Source organism: Loxodonta africana, chromosome 15, assembly GCF_030014295.1.
Source record: "Loxodonta africana isolate mLoxAfr1 chromosome 15, mLoxAfr1.hap2, whole genome shotgun sequence".
In the NCBI taxonomy this organism is placed as follows: domain Eukaryota; kingdom Metazoa; phylum Chordata; class Mammalia; order Proboscidea; family Elephantidae; genus Loxodonta; species Loxodonta africana.
Genome location: NC_087356.1, coordinates 63,692,309 through 63,712,685, shown reverse-complemented (window position 1 = coordinate 63,712,685; position 20,377 = coordinate 63,692,309). Strand labels below are relative to the sequence as shown.

Below are 20,377 nucleotides of genomic sequence, written 5' to 3'. Positions count from 1 at the left end.
GATATGATTCTTTTAACTTCAGTTGGATCTGTTGTAATATCGCCCATCTCATTTCTTATTCGGGTTATTTGCTTCCTCTCCTGGTTTTCTTTTGTCAGTTTGTCCAGTGGTTTATCAATTTTGTTGAATTTTTGAAAAACCCAGCTTTTGGTCTTGTTAATTCTTTCAATTGTTTTTCTGTTTTCTATTTCATTTAGTTCAGCTCTAATTTTTATTATGTGTTTTCTTCTGGTGCCTGTGGGTTTCTTTTGTTGCTCTCTTTCTATTTGTTCAAGTTGTAGGGATAATTCTTTGATTTTGGCTCTTTCTTCTTCTTGGATGTGTGCATTTATTGATATAAATTGGTCTCTGAGCACCACTTTTGCTGTGTCCCAAAGGTTGTGAGAGGAAGTGTTTTCGTTCTCATTGGATCGTATGAGTTTTTTTATTCCATCCTTAATATCTTCTATAACCCAGTCTTTTTGGAGCAGGGTGTTGTTCAGTTTCCAAGTGTTTGTTTTCCCTGCTTTTCCTGTTATTGATTTCCACTTTTATGGCCTTATGGTCAAGAAGATGCTTTGTAATATTTCAATGTTTTGAATTCTGCTTTTTTTTTTTTTTTAAGGCTTGCATTAAGACCTAATATGTGGCCTATTCTAGAGAATGTTCCATATGCACTAGAAAAGAAAATATACTTGGTTGCTGTTGGGTGGAGTGTTCTGTATATATCTATGAGGTCAATTTGGTTGATTGTGGCATTTAGATCTTCCATGTCTTTATTGAGCTTCTTTCTGGATGTCCTATCCTTCACCGAAAGAAGTGTGTTAAACGCTCCTATTATTATTGTGGAGCTGTCTATCTCACTTTTCAATGCTGATAGAGTTTGTTTTATGTATTGCAGCCTTGTCATTGTGTGCATAAATATTTAGTATGGTTATATCTTCTTGGTGTATTGTCCCTTTAATCATTATACAGTGTCCTTCCTTATTCTTTCTGATGGATTTAACTTTAAAATCTGTTTTGTCAGAGATTAATATTGCCACTTCTGCTCTTTTTTGATTATTATTTACTTGATATTTTTTTTTTCCATCCTTTGAGTTTTAGTTTTTTTGTGTCTCTAAGTATAAGGCATGTGTCTTGTAGGCGGGATATAGATGGATCTTTTTTTTTATTTCATTCTGCCACTCTCTGTCTCCTTTTTGGTGAGTTTATTCCATTTACATTCAGGGTAGTTATGGATAGGTATGAATTTAGTGCTATCGTTTTGATGTCTTTTTTTGTGTGTTGTTGACAGTTTCCTTTTTCCCACATAATTTTATGTGCTGTGTAGATTATCTTTATACATTGCCGTTTACTCATATTTGTTTTTGGTGATTTTGTTTCTGCTGAGTCTCTATTTTTTTCTTGTATTTTATTTTGGTGAGTAGGATAGTTTGTTTCCTTTGTGATTACCTTATTATTTACCCCTATTTTTCTAAATTTAAAGCTAAAGTTTATTTCTTTGCATCCTCGTATCTTCCTCTCCATATGGAAGGTGTATGATTACATTTCTTAGTCTATGTTTATTATTCTAATGATGTCTTCTTTTATATAATAACATCACTTTTACCCTGTTTTGAGCTTTTTTTTTTAATATCTTGCTTTGTTTTTTAGATTTCCGTGTGTGGGTTGACTTCTGGTTCCTCTGACCAGTGTTCTAGTCTTGGAATTATTAATTTTCAAACCAAAGAATTCCCTTTAGTGTTTCTTGCAGTTTTGGCTTGGTTTTTACGAATTCCCTAAACTTGTGCTTATCTGGAAATGCCTTAATTTCGCCTTCATATTTAAGAGACAGTTTTGCTGGATATAAGATTCTTGGCAGGCAATTTTTTTCATTCAATTTTTTAAATATGTCATCCCATTGCCTCCTTGCCTACATGGTTTCTGCTGAGTAGTCCGAGCTTATTCTTATTGGCTCTCCTTTGTAGGTGACTTTTCATTTATCCCTTGCTTCTCTTACAATTCTGTCTTTATCTTTGGTTTTGACAAGCTTGATTATAATGCATCTTGGTGACTCTTTTAAGATCTACTTTATGTGGAGTTTGATAAGCATCTTGGATAGATATCGTCTCATCTTTCACAATATCAGGGAAGTTTTCTACCAACAAATCTTCAACAATTCTCTCTGTGTTTTCTGTTATCCCTCCCTGTTCTGGTACTCCAATCACTTGTAGGTTATTTCTTTTGATAGAGCCCCTCATGATTCTTAGGGTTTCTTCATTTTTTTAAATTCTTTTACCTGATTTTTCCACAAATATATTAGTGCCAAGTGATTCATCTTTGAGTTCAGAAATTCTAGCTTCTACTTGCTCACTTCCACTCCTCTGACTTTCTATTGAGTTGTCTACTTCTGTGATTTTATTGTTAATCTGAATTTCTGATTGCTGCCTGTCTATGGATTTTTCCAGCTTATTAAACTTTTCAATATATACCTGAATAATCTTTCCAATTTCTCCAATTGCTACATCTGTGTGTTCCTTGGCTTGTTCTGCGTATTGTCTCATTTTCTTCCTGATGTCTTGAAGGGTTCTGTATATTAAACTTTTGTATTCTGAGTCTGGTAATTCTAGGAACACACTTTCATCTAGAAGATCCCTGGGTTCTTTGTTTTGAAAGCCCATTGAGGTGATCATGGTCTGTTTCTTTATGTGACTTGATATTGACTGTTGTCTCCGAGCCATCTATAAGTTATTTTATTAGTTTTTGCTTGTTTACTGTGTCATAGCTTCTTGCTTTGTTTTGTTCTATTATACCCCTATGGGTTGCTTGAGTGAGCTTGCTTGATTATTTTCACCTTTGGAGCTCTGATGTCCTGTGTCCAGATGGCTACAGCTGTTATTCGGTATATCAGTCTAGGAGTCCATTCAGTTTTCTTGTATGAATTCAGCTCAGGTTTCCAGGTAGCTGATCATCAAGTGTGTGGTACAGGCTGTGTCCTACAGTCTTAAAGGAGCAGGGGTGATTGGTGTATATACCGGTATCTGATTGCAGCAGGGGGTCATACTCTGAACAAGGCAGGGGGCTGAGAACTGACCCCCGAGTGTGTCTGAGGTAAGCGCGCCCCTGTTCCCTAGAGCTTGCAGGTGGGTGGCTTCTGCAGACAGACTATAGGTACCCAAAGGTTTTGGTGGTAAGGTCTGGGAGGTAGCAGTTATCTTTGGACCCGTGTCGTGGGTGGCCGGGTAACCTGAGTGGAGCTACCATTCCTTAGGTCCCTGATGTGGGTGGGGGGGGCTTGTTTAATACACAAAGCAATGTCAAACATCAAACATCTACCTCTCCACCACACAGCTGAAATGATTGGAGTTTGCCAACAAGGGCCTATTCTCCTGAAATAGTCCCAAACAGGTCCATTCAGAAGGGAAAGATGCTCAGAGTCCATGGATGGTTTATGCCTGGACAGGAGCTGCTTCTGTCCTGAGCTCCCCTGGTTAGTGGATCTAGCAAATTATCTTTTCCCTCAAATGCAAATTTTTTTCCTTCCCCAAGGCCAGGAGGACGGCTCTAGATGTTCCACAGTGCGTATATTAGGCCCAGAGAATTCAGCAGCTGAAGCCGTTTTGTGGGTGGGGGGCCGAGTTAAAATATACACAAGTACTTAGCATTTGCCGAGAGAGCTGTTCTCCTCAGGTTCCGGAGGTGTGAGTGGGCTGCATGGCTGGCTGCTTCTCCTTGAGGAAACTGTGGCTGAACACTAGTACCAGCCCGCCACCGCCGCTCCAGGAATGGTGCCTGAGGTTTCCCTGTGATTCAGGTCCAGTAACTCCTTTCCACTTCTGAACTGTCCCTTCCTCCCCCCCACCTCAGTTCGTTTTCTAAGCTTGCCTTTGAAGCTCAGGGCTCCCAGCTTGTCACAAATATACTCGTTTCACTTGTTTATTCGAATCTTTGTTGTAACGAGGGCTCACTGGAAGCAGCCGTCCATTCCGCCATCTTGGCTCCTCCTCCCTGCTAAGTTTTGAAGGCATAATGTCTGCTGGTTTTTATGACCCAAGTACAGGGCTGCAGAGTTGCCTGCTGCACAACCTCTTTTCTACTCTGAGCTCTGCTCATATGAACTGACTTCCATGTCACCCACTGTATGAGTCAGAGCAGTATTCCTAAGAGTGGAATATATTGACTCCCTAACCCTTCTTTGTGATAAAGGATGCAACAATTTCTCTTACTTTGGAAGAGATATCCCAGCATGCTTATAACTACAGGACACATACAAGTTTAAGTGAAACGGCAGATTTCTCAATTTTTGTAGAGTTTACTTTCCTTCCCTGTAGTGCATAAGTCTTACCATTGCTTCCAACATACTAGCAATGTCTTGTTTATAGTACCTAGTCAGAAATATGACATCAGTGCCAAAGATCAATGTTATGTTTGGTAGGATGTCCAGATGGTTTTGATCTCTTCAGAATATCTCATAACAGAGGCAGAGGAGATAACATATCCCAAGTAAAAGTACAAATATCTAATATATCCATTCCACTTGAATGCAAACTCATTTTGATTTTGTTTTCTGATTAAACTAGAAAAGGAAGTTTTGTCAAATGTTTGATTTCATAGTATATATCTAGACCCTTATTAATCTGTTCTAGCACTGATGACATGTGTGCTACAGCAGCTCTTCAGAATGAGCACGTTATTATGTTCATAGCTAGCACTGAGTTTCTGTGTATGGAGATGGAAAATATGGTAATGGATGTTGGTGATGGTTACACAACATGATTGATGTAAATGATTTCACTGAATTGTACAAGTGAAAAAATGTTGAATTTGCAAATGTTGTGTTACCTATATTTTTAAAATAATAAAAATATTTTTAAAGTTAACCGTGTCAATATGATATATTTTATAAACTAAGAAGAGCACACTTCTTTGAAATTCTTACCAAAACGTATAATTTGAAATTAGTTATAAGATAGCTTCAGAAAAATGCAATCTAAGAGACATTCTACAAACAGAGTTGGTAAGAATTCTTTGAGTCAATATAATGTTAGACAAAACAGATGAACTAAATCAAATGGGAGAAGACTGAAAAGACAGAATATCTAAATACAATATGTAATCTTGGGTTGTCTTGTGGGTCAAAATTTTTAGTGGTTGCCAAGGGTGGGAGGAAGTGGGAAAGAGGGAGTCTGGTGGGCACTGAGGTTTTGTTAAGGGGGATGGAAATATTTGGAAACAGGTAGTGGTGGTGGCTGCACCATATGATTTATGTCATTGATGTCACTGAATTCACTGTAAAAATGTCACTGTGTAAAATATTTAAATGACAAATGTTTTGTTTTATAGATAAAAAAATTGCTCTTGGTTTGATTCCAACTCATAATGATCCTATAGGACAACACTGAACTGCCCCGTAGGTTTCCAGTGAGTGGCTGGGGCATTCCACCCACCAAACTTTAGGTTAGCCACTGAGCTCTTAAACACTGCACCAGGGCTCCTTTATACATTTGCTTACTACAATAAAAAAATGAAAAAAAAAATTAAAAGGCTATTGTTGGAACAGTTGGTGATATTTAATAAGGTTTGTATATTAATTACTAGCATTATATCAATATTCTGATTTTGATAACATTACTGTGGTTTTGTAAGCAGTTGAGTGAAGACTATAGAGGAATCCAATAAAGTATCTTTCAATTATTTCATAAAATAAAAAAGTTTAAAGGAAATTAAAATAAGAAATTGTAATGGCTTTATTTTCATACTGCATTAGAGAGCATAAAAAAAAAGCAAACCTCAAGGTTCATTCATTATTATTATTATTTTCTTAATTATTTTCTATATACTTAATTTATTACTGTTACTGAAACAAGAAAATTCTACTCAACAAGTGATTTTTCACCTTCCAATATATCACATATTTTCAATATACAAAATCAGAAATAAAGGAACTGGTGCTATGCTAAAGATAAACATTACCTTACTACTGATACAAAGTTTAAGTAAGGGCAAAAAAAGTTTCTGGGAACATATGCTATTAATATTAATATGCATTTTTTTCATGATGAACCTCACTGGATTATCAAAACCATGTCCAGAACATTTCATCTAACCTAATGTGCAGTGTTTTCCTTTAAGTGATATATACTAAAAATTCACAATAAGAACTACACGCTCTTTTTCAAAATATTTGCTGTCAGTGGGTGCCATTGAGTTGGTTACTACTCACAGTGACCCTATATACCACAAAGTGAAACACTGCCCAGTCCTGCACCTCCTAACAATCATTGTTATGCTTAAGCCCATTGATGTAGCCTCTGTGTCAATCCATCTCGTTGAGGGTTTTCCTCTTTTCTGCTGACGCTGTACTTTACCAAGCATGATGTCCTTCTCCAGGGACTGATCCCTCCTGACAATATGTCCAAAATATGTAAGACACATTCTCCCCATCCTTGCTTCTAAGGAGCATTCTGGTTGTACTTCTTCCAAGAAGGATTTGTTCATTCTTTTGGCAGTCCATGATATATTCAATGTTCTTCCCCAACACCAGAATTCAAGAGTCTCAATTCTTCTTTGATCTTCCTTATTCCCTGTCCAGCTTTCACATGCATATGATGTGATTGAAAATACCATGGCTTCAGTCAGGCATACCTTAGTCTTCAAGGTGACATCTTTGCTTTTCAATACTTTAAAGAGGTGCTGGGCGGCAGATTTGCCCAGTGCAATGCATCTTTTGATTCCCTGACTGCTGCTTCCAAGAGTGTTGATTGTGAATCCAAGTAAAATCAAATCTTTGACAATTTCAACTTTTCTCTGTTGGTCATGATGTCACTTATTGGTCTAGTTCTGAGGGTTTTTGTTTTCTTTATGTTGAGGCGTGATCCCTACTGAAGATTGTGGTCTTTGATCTTCATCAGTAAGTGCCTCAAGTCCAGTTCACTTTCAGCAAGCAATGTTGTATCATCTGCATAACACAGGTTGTTAATGAGTCTTTCAATCCTGACGCACCATTCTTCTTCGTATTGTCCAGATTCATGGATTATTTGCTCAGAATACAGATTGAATAATTATGGTGAAAAGATAAAGCCTGACTCATTCCTTTCCTGACTTGAAACCACTCAGTATCCCCTTGTTCTGTCTGAACAACTGCCTCTTAATCTATGTACAGCTTCCTCATGAGCACAATTAAGTGTTCTGGAATTCCTATTCTTTGCAATGTTATCCAAATTTGCTATGATCCACACAGTTGAATGCCTCTGCACAGTCAATAAAACACAGGTAAACATCTTTCTGGTATTCTCTGCTTTCAGCCAGGATCCATCTTACATTAGCAATGATATTCCTGGTTCCACATCCTTTTCTGAATATAGTCTGAATTTCTGTAAATTTCCTGTTGATATACTGCTGCAGCAGCTTTTGAATGATCTTCAGCACAATTTTGCTTGTGTGTGATAGTAACGATATTGTTCAATAATTTCCACATTCTGTTGGATCACCTTTCTTGGGAATAGGCATAAATATGGATCACTTCCAGTCATCTGGTCAGGTGGCTGTCTTCCAAATTTCTTGGCATAGATGAGTAAGCACTTCCAGTGATGCTTCCATTTGTTGCAACATCTCAATTGATATTCCATCAATTCCTGGAGCCTTGTTTTTCACCAATGCCTTCAGTGCAGCTTGGACTTCTTCCTTCAGTACCATTGGTTCCTGATCACATGCTACCTCTTGAAATGCTTGAATGTCGACAAATTCTTTTTGGTGTGTTGACTATGCATATTCCTTCCATTCTCTTTTGATGTTTCCTGCATCATTTAATATTTTCCCCATAGAGTCCTTCAGTATTGCAACTAGAGGCTTAAATTTTTTCTTCATGTCTTTCAGCTTGAGAAACACCAAGCGTTTTCTTTCCTTTTGGTTTTATATGTCCAGTTCTTTGTACATGTCATTGTAATACTCTACTTTGTCTTCTTGAGCTGTTCTTTGAAATCTTCAGTTCTTTTACTTCATCATTTCCTTCTTTTGCTTTAGCTGCTCGACATTCAAGAGCAAGTTTCAGAGTCTCCTCTGACATCCATCTTGGTCTTTTCTTTCTTTTCTCTCTTTTCAGTAACCTCTTGCTTTCTTCATGTATGACTTCTTTGATGTCATTCCACAACTTGTCTGGTCTTCAGTCATTAGTGCTCGACATGTCAAATCTATTCTTGAGATGGTCTCTAAATTGAGGCGGGATATATTCAAGGTCATGTTTTGGCCTTTGTGGATCTGCTCTGATTTTCTTCAGTTTCAACTTGAACTTGCGTATGAGCAATTGATGGTTTGTTCTACAGTCGGCACCTGGCCTTGTTCTGACTGATGATGTTGTGCTTTTCCATAGTCTCTTTCCACAAAGGTAGTCAATTTGATTCCTGTGTATTCCGTCTGGCAAGGTCCATGCATACAGTCACCGTTTATGTTGGTGAAAAACAGTATTTGCAAAGAAAAAGTCATTGGTCTTGCAAAATTCTATCATTTGATCTCTGGCATTGTTTCTATCACCAAGGCCATATTTTCCAAATGCTGACCCTTCTTCTTTGTTTCCAACTTTTGCATTCCAATCACAGTAATTATCAATGTATCCTGATTGCATGTTCGATCAATTTCAGGATGCAGAAGTTGATAAAAACCTTCAATTTCTTCATCTTTGGCCTTAGTGGTTGGTGCATAAATTTGAATAATAGTCATATTAACTGGTCTTCCTTATAGGTGTATGGATAATATCCTATCACTGACAGCATAGATCTTGAAATGTTCTTTTTGATGATGAATCCAACACCATTCCTCCTCAAGCTGGCATTCCTGGCATAGTACTTTATGATTGCCCAATTTAAAATGGCCAATACCAATCCATTTCAGCCCACCAATCCCTAGGATATCAATCTTTATGCATTCCATTTCATTTTTGAAGGTTTCCAATTTTCCTAGATTCATACGTCATACATTCCTGATTCTGATTATTAATTGATGTTTGGAGATGTTTCATGTCATTTTCAGTCATGCCACATCAGCGAATGAAGGTCCCCAAAGCTTTGCTCCATCCACATCATTAAGGTTGACTTTACTTAGAGGAGGAAGCTCTTATCCAGTCATCTTTTGAGTGCCTTCCAACCTGGGGGTCTCATCTTCTGGTACTATACCACACAGTGTTCCCCTGTTATTCATAAGGTTTCCACCGGCTAATTTCTTTCAGAAGTAGTCTTCTGGTCCTTTATCATAGCCTGTCTTAGTCTGGAAGCTCAGCTGAAGCCTATCCTCCATGGATGACCCTGCTGGTATTTGAATACCAGTGTCATAGCTCCCAGCATTACAGCAACACGCAAGCCCCCACAGTACCACAAAATGACAGACAGGTGGGGGCCTAATTATTAAGTGGTGTAATAACCTGTTTAGGATGACTGTTCTAAATCCTAGTGCATTGCATAGTGCCTGGGGTCTTAAAATCTTGCACATAGCCATACAAGTCACATCAATTGAACTGTATTCACTGAGCCCAATAGAGGAAGGATGTGAGTCAGAAATAAGAGGAAGATATGGAATAAGTGTTAAGGGTTCGGCGGCTAACCATAAGGTCAGAAGTTAAAATCCACCCCGTGCTCCTTGGAAACTCCATGGGGGCAGTTCTACTCCATCCCATAGGGTTGCTATGAGTTGAAATCAACTCTATGGCAACAGGTTTATTTATTTATTTATTTAATGGACTGTCTGGCTAGTTGCCTCCATGAAGAACTGCATTCATTGCATTATACCGTAACTACTGGATGGTGCCTGGCTACCATTACTGAAAAGTTTAAATATTCTATAAGAGGCTGATCAAAAGCAGGAAAATGCAGAATTGAATTTCAAATTCTCATGACTCTAGACTTTCTGGAGCCACGGAGTGTGGACGAGCCCCTGAAACTATTGCCCTGAGATAATCTTTAAAACTTAAAACAGAACTATCCCCTGAATTCATCTTAAAACCAAACAACATTTTAACTTGATTAGTAAAAGATTCTGCCTTGAGCATCATGCTTTTTTAAGAACTGTCTATATGGGATCAAATTGAGAACATCAACTTGAAAGATTAGATAGGAACCATAGGGGAAGTATGTATATGTTAATGAGGGAGGAACAACTCAGAAAAGGAGGGTGAGAATTGTTGCACAACTAGAAGAATGGAGTCAATGTCACTAAATTGTACATGTAGGTTTTTTGTTGAATTGGGGTAGGTTTTGCTGTATATATTCTCAACAACAACAAAATAAATGAAATTTAGAAAAAAAAAAGAGGAAAGTATTTTAAATTAGAATTCCTATATCAGTTGCAATGTGAGTTTTGTACAGTTTAAAATCCACATGGGCCTACCACATCAAATCCACAAAAACAGGTATGATTTAGTTGTTCCCAGGTAATCATGTTCTCTGAATTTAAAATTTCTTTAATATGAAATGTACCTCAGCCCTCATTCTACCCAGAAAAATTAAGTGATCTCCATAATATTTCCAGGAGCTTCCAGAAGAGAGAGGGGAGGGACTTCCATTTCCTCATATTTTGGTTTCTAAATTTCTGCTTCCTAACTTCAGTTCCAATCACCACTCACTATTTTATCTCCTAAATTTGCAGTACTCTCAATGCCTGATTCCCTGCTAACAGTGTATGGCCACTGTGCATCAGAAGCTTTATCAAAACCTTTTGAAAAGTGTAGGTTAATTAAAGTACTCAGCAAAATAGGATACAAGAAAGAGTGAAATCAGTGTCTGAAACCTCACAGACCATTCCCCACATGAGAACCTTTTATTTAATGGCTCTGTGACTCTTGTTCCTGGCCTAAGGACATGTTTCTGGACTTCTTTCTCTCCCTTGTTCTGTATTCTCTGAAATAAAAACACTTGCAAATATTTCAAATTCACTTTAGTTTATTTTTCAAAATAAAATCAGTGTCTGTTTGGGTCATTCATCTCCCAACTATATTAGCCCAATAGGCATCCTCTTGCCAACAAAAAAAACCATCAAAATGTTTCCCTAAAGAAATAAAAAAGCTCTACTCACCCTGAGAGAAAGTTATGTATCTTCCTGGAACAAAGCAGAGTCAACTTTCAACATAGACATATTTTCTCATATTTCATGTTTAAAAAAATTTTTTAAAAAGTAGAAAGAGAGTGTATTAGAAAGTAGACTTGAAATCAGTAGGCTGAGGCTTTAATCTCAGCTTTTTCATTAAGTTTTGTGACTTTAACCCCATGAAGCTTCAGTTTTTCATCCATACAATAATTATATTATCAATTATGTGTTTGTTTGGGTGCAAACAAATCAAACATGTTGCCATCAAGTTGATTCCAACTTATACTGACCCTATAAGACAGAGTAGAATAGACTTGTAGAGTTTCCAAAGAGTACCTGGTGGATTCAAACTACCGAGCTTTTGGTTAGCACCCATAGCACTTAACCACTACACCACCAGCTTTTGGATATAGGAAGGTAAATAACTAAACTCTTTGTTGAAGGAAGTTTAGTGCATAGTGTTTATACCTACAGATACTAGATGGTGTTCATGAAACATTTGTGACATATGAAGGGCGCATGTTCCTGGACGGTAAAAAAAAAATGATGGAAAATCAGGAGTAGAAAGATTACCTGACTCATGCATGCAATGGAACATTACAAGTACCTAATAAGAGATCTCCACCACAATGGTATAATGTTGCACTAAAATTGCTTTGTTGGATCATTCACAGAAGCATTAATATTTTTCCAAGAGAGAAAAAAAAGTTCAAATTTACAGTGATAATAAATTCCTTCTGTAATGTTATTCTTAAACAAAAGCAAAAGTGAAAATTAGAAGAAATTGTGCAAATGTTGAGTGAGAGGACAACTCAAAAAAAAAAGTAGAAATAAATTGTTGAAAAAAGACAAATATCCATCACCAAGGTAAGAAAGAAATAGGATAAGAAGACTACCACCAAAAATACTGAAATTAAACATGCAGAGCCTCCCTGTCCTCTAACTACCTGACCAGAGAGATATTGTTTCTGATCAAAACTTTTTCCTACTCAGGGTTTTCCTCAGGGAAAGTTTAAAATCTTTGTTTCTGAAGATGCAGATTAAGGGGTTCATCATGGGAACCACATTGGTGTAAAACACAGAAGAGATTTTTCCCTCACCCATAGATCCTGCAGAAGATGGTTTGAGATACATGGACACACTTGATCCAAGGAACAGAGAAACAGTAATTATGTGGGAGCTGCAGGTACTGAAGGCTTTGAACCTGCCCTCAGTAGAATTGATGCAGAAGATGCTAGAAAGAATGAAACCATAAGAGACAAAGATGGTAAAACTGGGCAAAATAATGTTGACGCCTGCCACAATAAAAACCACCAGCTCATTGACATAGATGCTAGTGCAGGACAGCTGGAGCAGAGGGGGAAGGTCGCAAAAGTAATGGTTGATGGTGTTGGCATCACAGAAGTTCAGTCTCAGCATGCATGCAGTGTGAGCCATAGCACCAGAAAAGGCTAACAAGTAAAAAAAAAACGAACCAAAAATAAGATTGAAACACGTTTTAGGGGACATGGCAGTGTTATACAAAAGTGGATTACAGATGGCTACATAGCGATCATAGGCCATTGATGTCAACACATAGCCTTCAGAAATGACAAAAAAAAAAAGGAAAAAGTAGAGCTGGGTCACACACCCCTTGTAGGAGATAATATTCTTCTTTGATAGGAAGTTCATTAGCATTTTTGGTGTAAACACAGAAGAATAACGTATGGTTAAAAGAGGAAAAAGTACATGGGGGTGTGAAGGTGAGAAATCAGCCCAATCAGAGTTATCAAGCCCAAGTTTCCCGATACAGTGATTACATACATTCCTAGAAATAGGAAGAACAAAGGGAGTTGGAGATCTGGTTGGTCTGTTAATCCCATCAGAATGAATTCAGTCACGAAAGAACCATTTCCAGTAGCCATTTTTCTATAGGATTGTCTGTGGGGACAAGTGGAAGGAGTTACATTAGATGGCAATCCAGAACTTCCTACAATATCTCCTCCACCATGAGTGGGGTATATGCTGAGAATGTTTGAGACTAACCCAGACTCTGCCCATATAATTGGCCTTTACTGGTAACAAGACACAGAGTGACACTGATCTCCTGTTATTACAATCTTTGTAAGCTAAAAATGGCAAAGACTACCTCCAACTTTGTCTACACACAGAATGTCAGTGTTGCCTTATCTAACATGACAGCTGGAATTACCAAGGATTAATGACGAAAGATGACCAGGACAGAATTGCCTGTTTCTCCTCATTATTTCTTCACTCACTTGAGCCCTCCCCCTCACCAGTAAAATTGGAGGCAGAAGAGGCCCTAGGAACATGGTGTTGCCTTCAGATGCAAATTAGATGCTGGCAGGATAGGAACCATGAACATTGTTTCTAATTCAAAACAAAGGGACCAGAATCTAGGAGAGGTTCTGTAACTGCTCCCTGTCACAGAGTAAAAGTCACAAATCCAGAAAAATGAGAGTTTCATCCTGGAAAAGGAAATTTACTGAGAGACAGATTCCACTGCGCCCCTAATGTCTGAAATAATGTGCTCCCCGCTCAGTCAGAATCTTGCAATTACTGTTGGACTACACAAAATGGGAAAGAAAGGGCATATGGTAGATCCCAGCATTTTCTTTCAAAACAAGTGGGACATTAACATGGAAGGAATTGAAGAACTCACCTCTTTAGGCTAAAATGTGTATGTGCGTATCGATTTTTATCCTTACTCCTATGGTCCTTGAAAGGAAATTTCAAGCTCTGAGGCTTTGCTTCCTTTGATTTTAACAGGATGTTGTCCTGGATTAATTTCTGAAAGGCCTTAAAATCTTTTTGAGCTACAGACGATATTTTCTGATTTTTTTATTGAGAGTTCTCAAGAAAAAGGTAAAAAAATCAATATTATTATCACCATTTCCACTTGATGAAACACAGATGATTTAGTGTGAGTTACTGATGTGTAATGCACTAGATTATAAACAGGTTAGAGCTGGCTCAGGCTGTCCCCCAGGGAATAGATTCTATGAGTAAAGAGAAAAAGGGGGTTCTGTTTACACCCTGGACCATGGTCTGTCTTTAGTTCCTGAAGGATTAGTGTTTACTTAAGTTTTCAACTCACTCAAGGGATTAAACATCCCTCAATGCAGAGCCTAAAAGAAACTCCCATATCCCTATCATCTTATTCTCTGAAGGGAAATCTATTGTTTGCTTTCCTCTTCTTCCCAAATCCTAAAGGGAGATTTTAGCACAAGGTTTCTTCCTCCAGATTTCTTTATTTCATAATATTAAATACCCAGGATTGCAATACCTGACTTCAGTTGTTTTTTTCTGGGGTGTCTCTAAACCAGTTTTTAGTTTGTTGCCTCCCTTGTAAAGTCATTACTGTAACACTTTCTTGACATTTCTACCTGAAAGTCCTTGCTGATCCTTAAACATTTCGGTAAGTGAGTTCATCGATCTCTTCTTATCATAATACTTAAGAGTATGGGGTATGGACTGAGAAGGCACATGTATGAATCCCATCTCCATGTCTACTAATTATCACACCTTGGGCAGGTGACTTAAACTCTCTGTGCCTCAGGTTTACCATTGATAAAATAGGGCTGGTAATATTAGCATCTCATTTGGGCTGTTGTTACAATTAAATGACCTAGTATAAGCAAAATGCTCAGAACAGTGTCTGCCTCGAGCTAAATAGTCAATAAACATCAGTTGTCATTCTGTATGTTCTCAAAGCTCCTGAGTCTCCATCATAACACTCATCAGACATTTTTTTCCTTTTGTGTTTATTTCCATGTTCCCCTATAAACTTTAATCTCTGTAGGGACAAAGGTGACTTCTGTCTTGTTTACTGCTTTGCTTTGGAGGCTAAGAACAGTGCAGATTATATAATAGGCACTAGTATTAGTGGAAATTAAGTTTTTTTCTGGATAAAATTGCAAAGTATTTGCCACATTTCTCACTTGCCAGGTAGGAAAGTCTACCATCACAATGAATTCCATGTCTTTCCCACAGTCACTCCCCCTGTTCAGTCACTTTCTTCAGTTAAAACTGACCTGTACTACTGAATTGCATGGTCCCTAATTGTTATTCTAGCATATTCCCACATACATCTCTAGTTTAACCACATGTCCCATAAAAAAATTCATTGTGTTCAGGTCTATTCTGACTCATAGCAAAACTTATAGACAGAATAGAACTGCCCCATAAGATTGCCAAAGAATAGCTGGTGGACTCAATCTGCCAACCTTTTAATTTGTAGCCAGAGTGCTTAATCACTGCACCACCAGGGCCCCTAGTCACCTGCACTGCTGCCAAAATAATCTCTAAAAACACAACTCTGTCTCCCCCTAGCTCAGGAACTTCCAAAAGTTCTCCATTATCTCTGGGAGTATGAGTCTGTTTAAGAAATATGTAAGTCTTCAAAGTATGATTCAGCCTTGGTAAAGATTGAAAGTGAAATCAAGTCTAGTCATGTCTGATGAAAGCCAAGAGAGAAATATTCTGATTGATTTAAGCATTTTTAGCATATTAAGTATTGTGCAAAGATAATTTAATTAATTGCTAAATTTAAAAATTAGGTAAGAAAAGAAATTTATTATGCAGCGTATTGAATAAAGGTCCAAAGTTAGGAGAAAATTATTATTTGAATTAGTTGAGGAAACTCCACAATTGGTTGTGCTATGTCATGGATTGAATTGTGTCCCCCAATATATATGTCAACTTGTTTAGGCCATGATTCCCAGTATTGTGTGGTTGTCCTCTATTTTGTGATTGTAATTTTATGATGAAGAGGGTTAGGGTGAGATTGTAACACCCTTACCTAGGTCACATCCCAGATCCAGTGTAAAGGGAGTTTCCCTGAGATGTGGCCTACACCACCTTTTATCTCTCAAAAGAGCAGAGAGGGGGTACTTCATACCACCAAGAAAGCAGTACTGGGAGCAGAGCACATCCTTTGGACTCAGGGTCCCTGTGTAGAGAAGCTCCTAGTCCAGAAAGATTGATGAGAAGGCCAACGGAGAGAGAAAAAATTCCCCTAGTGCTTTCACCCGGAATTTGGACTTTTAGCTTACTTTACTGTGAGGAAATAAACCTGTCTTTGTTAAAGCCATTCACTTGTGGTATTTCTGTTATAGCAGCATTAGATGACTAAGACAGAATTTGGTGCCGAGAGAGTGAGGTGCTGCTCTAACAGATACCTAAAATGTGCAAGCTGTTTTGAAACTGTGATGGAGAGTGGAGTGGTAATGGCAGAGAACCAGCAGCAGCACAGAAGCAGCACCAGCAGAGAAGCAGCAGCAGGGAACCAACAGCAGGAGAAGAGAAGACCAGCACTAGACAGCTCTGGAGCTGAGCCACGGAACGAAGAGAGTTGAATGCCTGTGAGAAGGAGGCTTCCTGACGGAGTGGGGTGCCTCCAGGCACTTATCGGTGGAGCTACAGAGCTTTGGAACATTAACTCCAGTAGGGCAGACATGGGCATGAGGATTGAGGAGCTAAGAGGCCAAGAAACCAGAAAGTGGAAGATCAAGAGACAAGGAACACAAGAAGCCAAGTTGCCTCAGTATTAAAACGTATGGCCAGGACTTATAGAGCTTTGAAAGGTGGAGCCATGGCCTCTGGTATTTCTAAGGGTGGAATAGCTGCTCACATGGACTAGGAGAATGGTGTGCCTAAAGCCGAGGGAGTAGAGTTGCCATCCCACTGGGCCTGGACAGCAGAGCTGAAGCCCAGCATGGAGGGGCCTCCACTCAGAATCTGAAGAGTGTGGACAATACCTAGAGTCTGGAGGGCAGGGCCATTGTGTAAATTGCCTCAAAGAAAAGAGAATTATTTTCAAAGCCTTGAGGGCTAATGTAAATGTGTTCTGCTGACTTGCTTGGTGCCTGTTATCCCTTCTTTGCCTCCAGTTCCTCCCATTTGTAATGGAAATGTCTAGCTTGTGTCTATTCTTTCATTGTACCTTTGGAAGCAAATAACTTATATTCTAGATTTCATAGATGAAGACAAATTTTTGGATTTTAAACTTGGAGTTAAGACTTTTGCAATGATATGATAAGGTGAAGGTGTTTCCGGTGTTGCAAGGATATAATCTTGGAGGGCCAAAGGCTGGAATGTCATGGATTGAATTTTGTCCCCCAAAAGATCTGTGTCAACTTGGTTAGGCCATGATCCCAGTATTGTGTGGTTGTTCTTCCCTTTGTGATTGCAATTTTATGTTGAAGAGGATTAGAGTGGAAAAGTAATACCCTTACCCAGGTCCCATCCCTGATCCAATGTAAAGGGAGTTTCCCTGGGTATGGCCTGCACCACCTTTTATATCTCAAGAAATAAAAAGGAAAGGGAAGTGAGCAGAGAGGGAGGACCTCATACCACCAAGAAAGCAGCGCCAGGAGCAGGGCACATCCTTCAGACTTGGGGTCTCTGTGTGGAGAAGCTCCTAGTCCAGGGGAAGATTCATGAGAAGGTAGACAGAGAAGGAAAGCCTTCCCCTGAAGTTGACAACCTGAATTTGGACTTTTAGCATACTTTACTGTAAGGAAATAAACTTCTTTTTGTTAAAGCCCTCTGCTTGTGGTATTTCTGTTATAGTAGAACTAGATGACAAAGACATGGTATTAAAAGGAAACTGGACATCTGGGCAAAAACATTCACAACCTTGGATATGGCAATAGATTCTTAGATATGACACCAAAACCACAGGCAACAACAGTAAAAACAGATAAATTGGACTTTATTTTTTAAAAAACTTATTATGTGAAAGATCAGTGTCAAGAGAATAAAAAGACTGGACTGGGAAAAAATATTTGCAAATCATATATTCATAGTATTCAAATTGTATGAAGAACTACAACACACACACACACAAAAGAAGAAATTAACAGACAGACAAAGGACTTGAATAAATATTTCTCCAAAGAGATATACAAATGACCAACAAGCACAGAAAAATATTTTCAGCATTTTAGTCATTAGGAAACTCAAAATCAAAATTACAATGAGATATCACTTCACACCTGTAAGGATGGATATTATAAAGAAAAAAAAGTGAAAATAATAAGTTTTAGTAAAGATGTGGAGAAATTGGAACCCTCATGTACTGATGGAAGGAATGTAAAATAATACAGCCACTATGGAAAATAGTTGAACATAGAATTACCACATAAGCCAGCAATCTCAATGCTAGCTATATATCCAGAAGAAGTGAAGGCAGGAACATAAAGAGAAACCTGTACACCAATATTCATTGCAGCACTCTATACAATAGTGAAAGGTGGAAACAATCAAAATGTTCTTTAACAAAGGAATGGATAAACAAAATGTGGTACATATGCACATAATATTATGTGGCCATAAAAAGGAATGAAAAGCTGATGCATGCTCCAGCATGGATGAACATTGAAGACATTATGTGAAGTGAAATAAGCCAGACACAAAAGGACAAATATTGTATGACTCCGCTTATATGAGCTATTAGATTAGGCAAGTTCATAAAGACAGAAAATGGAGTAGAGGTTACCAGGGGCTGTGGAGAGGTATAGTGGGGAGGTACTGTTTAATGGGTATAGAGTTTCTGTTTGGAATGATTAAACGAGGAACATTTCGTGAATGTACTTAATACCAATAAAGTGTACCCACAAAAATGGTAAAAAAGTTAAATTTTATGTTATGTATTTCTGCCAGAATTAAATATATATACATATATATATTTAAAGAAAAAAAGCAAACAGTAAAACAGTTGGGGCAGAATGAAGGAGCCCTGGTCTCACACTGGTTAAGTGCTCTGAAGCTAACATAAAGGTGAGTAGTTCAAACCCACCAGACATTCCACAGGAGAAAGATGTGGCAGTCAACTTCCATAAAGATTTACTTCACTGGAAACACTATGGGGCACTTCTACTCTGTCATGAAGGGTTGCTATGAGTCAGAATCAACTAGATAACAAGTTTGGTTTTGGTTTGAGTCAGAATGGTAGGCTTTCTTCAGGGGCAACCCAGGTTCCCCATCTCAAAGAGATTCTAACAGAAATAAATAGAAAATAAAAGTTCAAGTGGATGTTATGATATATTAAAACCTGGCTAGCCTGTGTTTCTTCTAAACCCTGAGTAAAGGATAAGCAGAAAGAGCACCTGTCAATCCATGACTTATGTGACCACTGCATTCAATTTCCATTCCCTGTCCAAAGACATGTTGGCCTTGTTTGAATGCATCCCTTTCTTTTCCTCAAACCTTTTCAGACTTTAAAATTAATGAACACAGAAAAAGAAACAATTAGGAGGCAGGGCTAAGATGGCTGAGTAACCAGATGCTTCCTGTGGTCCCTCTTACAACAAAGACCCAAAAAAAACATGTGATTTGATTATATATGACAATCTATGAGCCCTGTACGTGAAAGACAAAGCTGAGGAATTGGACTGAGCAGCAGGGGGAGGGAGAAAGGGTTCAGAAGTAGCAAGGAGTTGGAGTTGCCAGAATTGACCTGACTGGCATCAGCACCCTGCAGGCTAGATTGGCTGGAGCATGCCAAGTGAGTCAAACAGTAGTGCTCGGGACACGTTTTCCACATCAGGGGAGACTGAGCAGTGGTGAGTCTGTTCTCCAGAGCCAGTGAGAAACTGCTCTCAATTGGTAAAAGTATAAGCTTCTAACCTACCGCATTGGTCAATTGCCCCCCCCTTTGGGAAGAACCACTCTCCCATTTACCTGCCCTCTCCCTGCTCTGCTTTGGGTCCCAGTCCAGCTTCAGCCATTGCTGCACCCTCTGGGCCGAAAGTAGGTCCTGTCTAGCTTCCTGAGCCATTCTCCTTGCTTTGGAGGTTGAACAAATTAACAAACAGGTAAAAATAATCTGCCAGCTCCAGAAATCTGGGAACTTAGAGCAGGCACAGCCGCTTTGCCTAGGCACAGGCATAAGGGGTCCATGGACTTTGACTCCCTTTCACCCCTGCATAGACCTGTGTGGGTCCACTTCAGTAAAATAGGCCCTCACTAACATAGTGCAACAGGCTATATACTTGAAGCCTATTTTCAATTGCAACAACTATAAAGGGGAGTGGCCGATTTGTGATATTTGAGACCACCCTGCCCATTTAGCAGGAGCCTGAGGACTGGTGACTCCATCCACTTCACCTAGCCACCCATGACAGGGATCCAAGAATAAGTGGTGCCTTTTTCCAGTCCTGCATTGGGTGCCTAGAGTACAACCACCCATCTACATGCTCTAGGGAACAGGGAGAGTCTTCCACCCAAAACTCAGGGGCAGCTGTCAACTCCCTGCCTTCCTCAGCACATGATCACCTACTTCAGCCAGATACCTGTGCCTACTCAAATCACCTCGACCATCTAGGACTGTAGGTGAGGCCCAGCA

General features: G+C 38.8%; 1 pseudogene; it reads right to left on the bottom strand.

Moving 5' to 3' along the window:
• Positions 1-11,941: 11,941 nt before the first annotated feature.
• On the bottom strand, positions 11,942-13,323 carry LOC100653987 (olfactory receptor 8B8-like; annotated as a pseudogene).
• Positions 13,324-20,377: the final 7,054 nt, after the last annotated feature.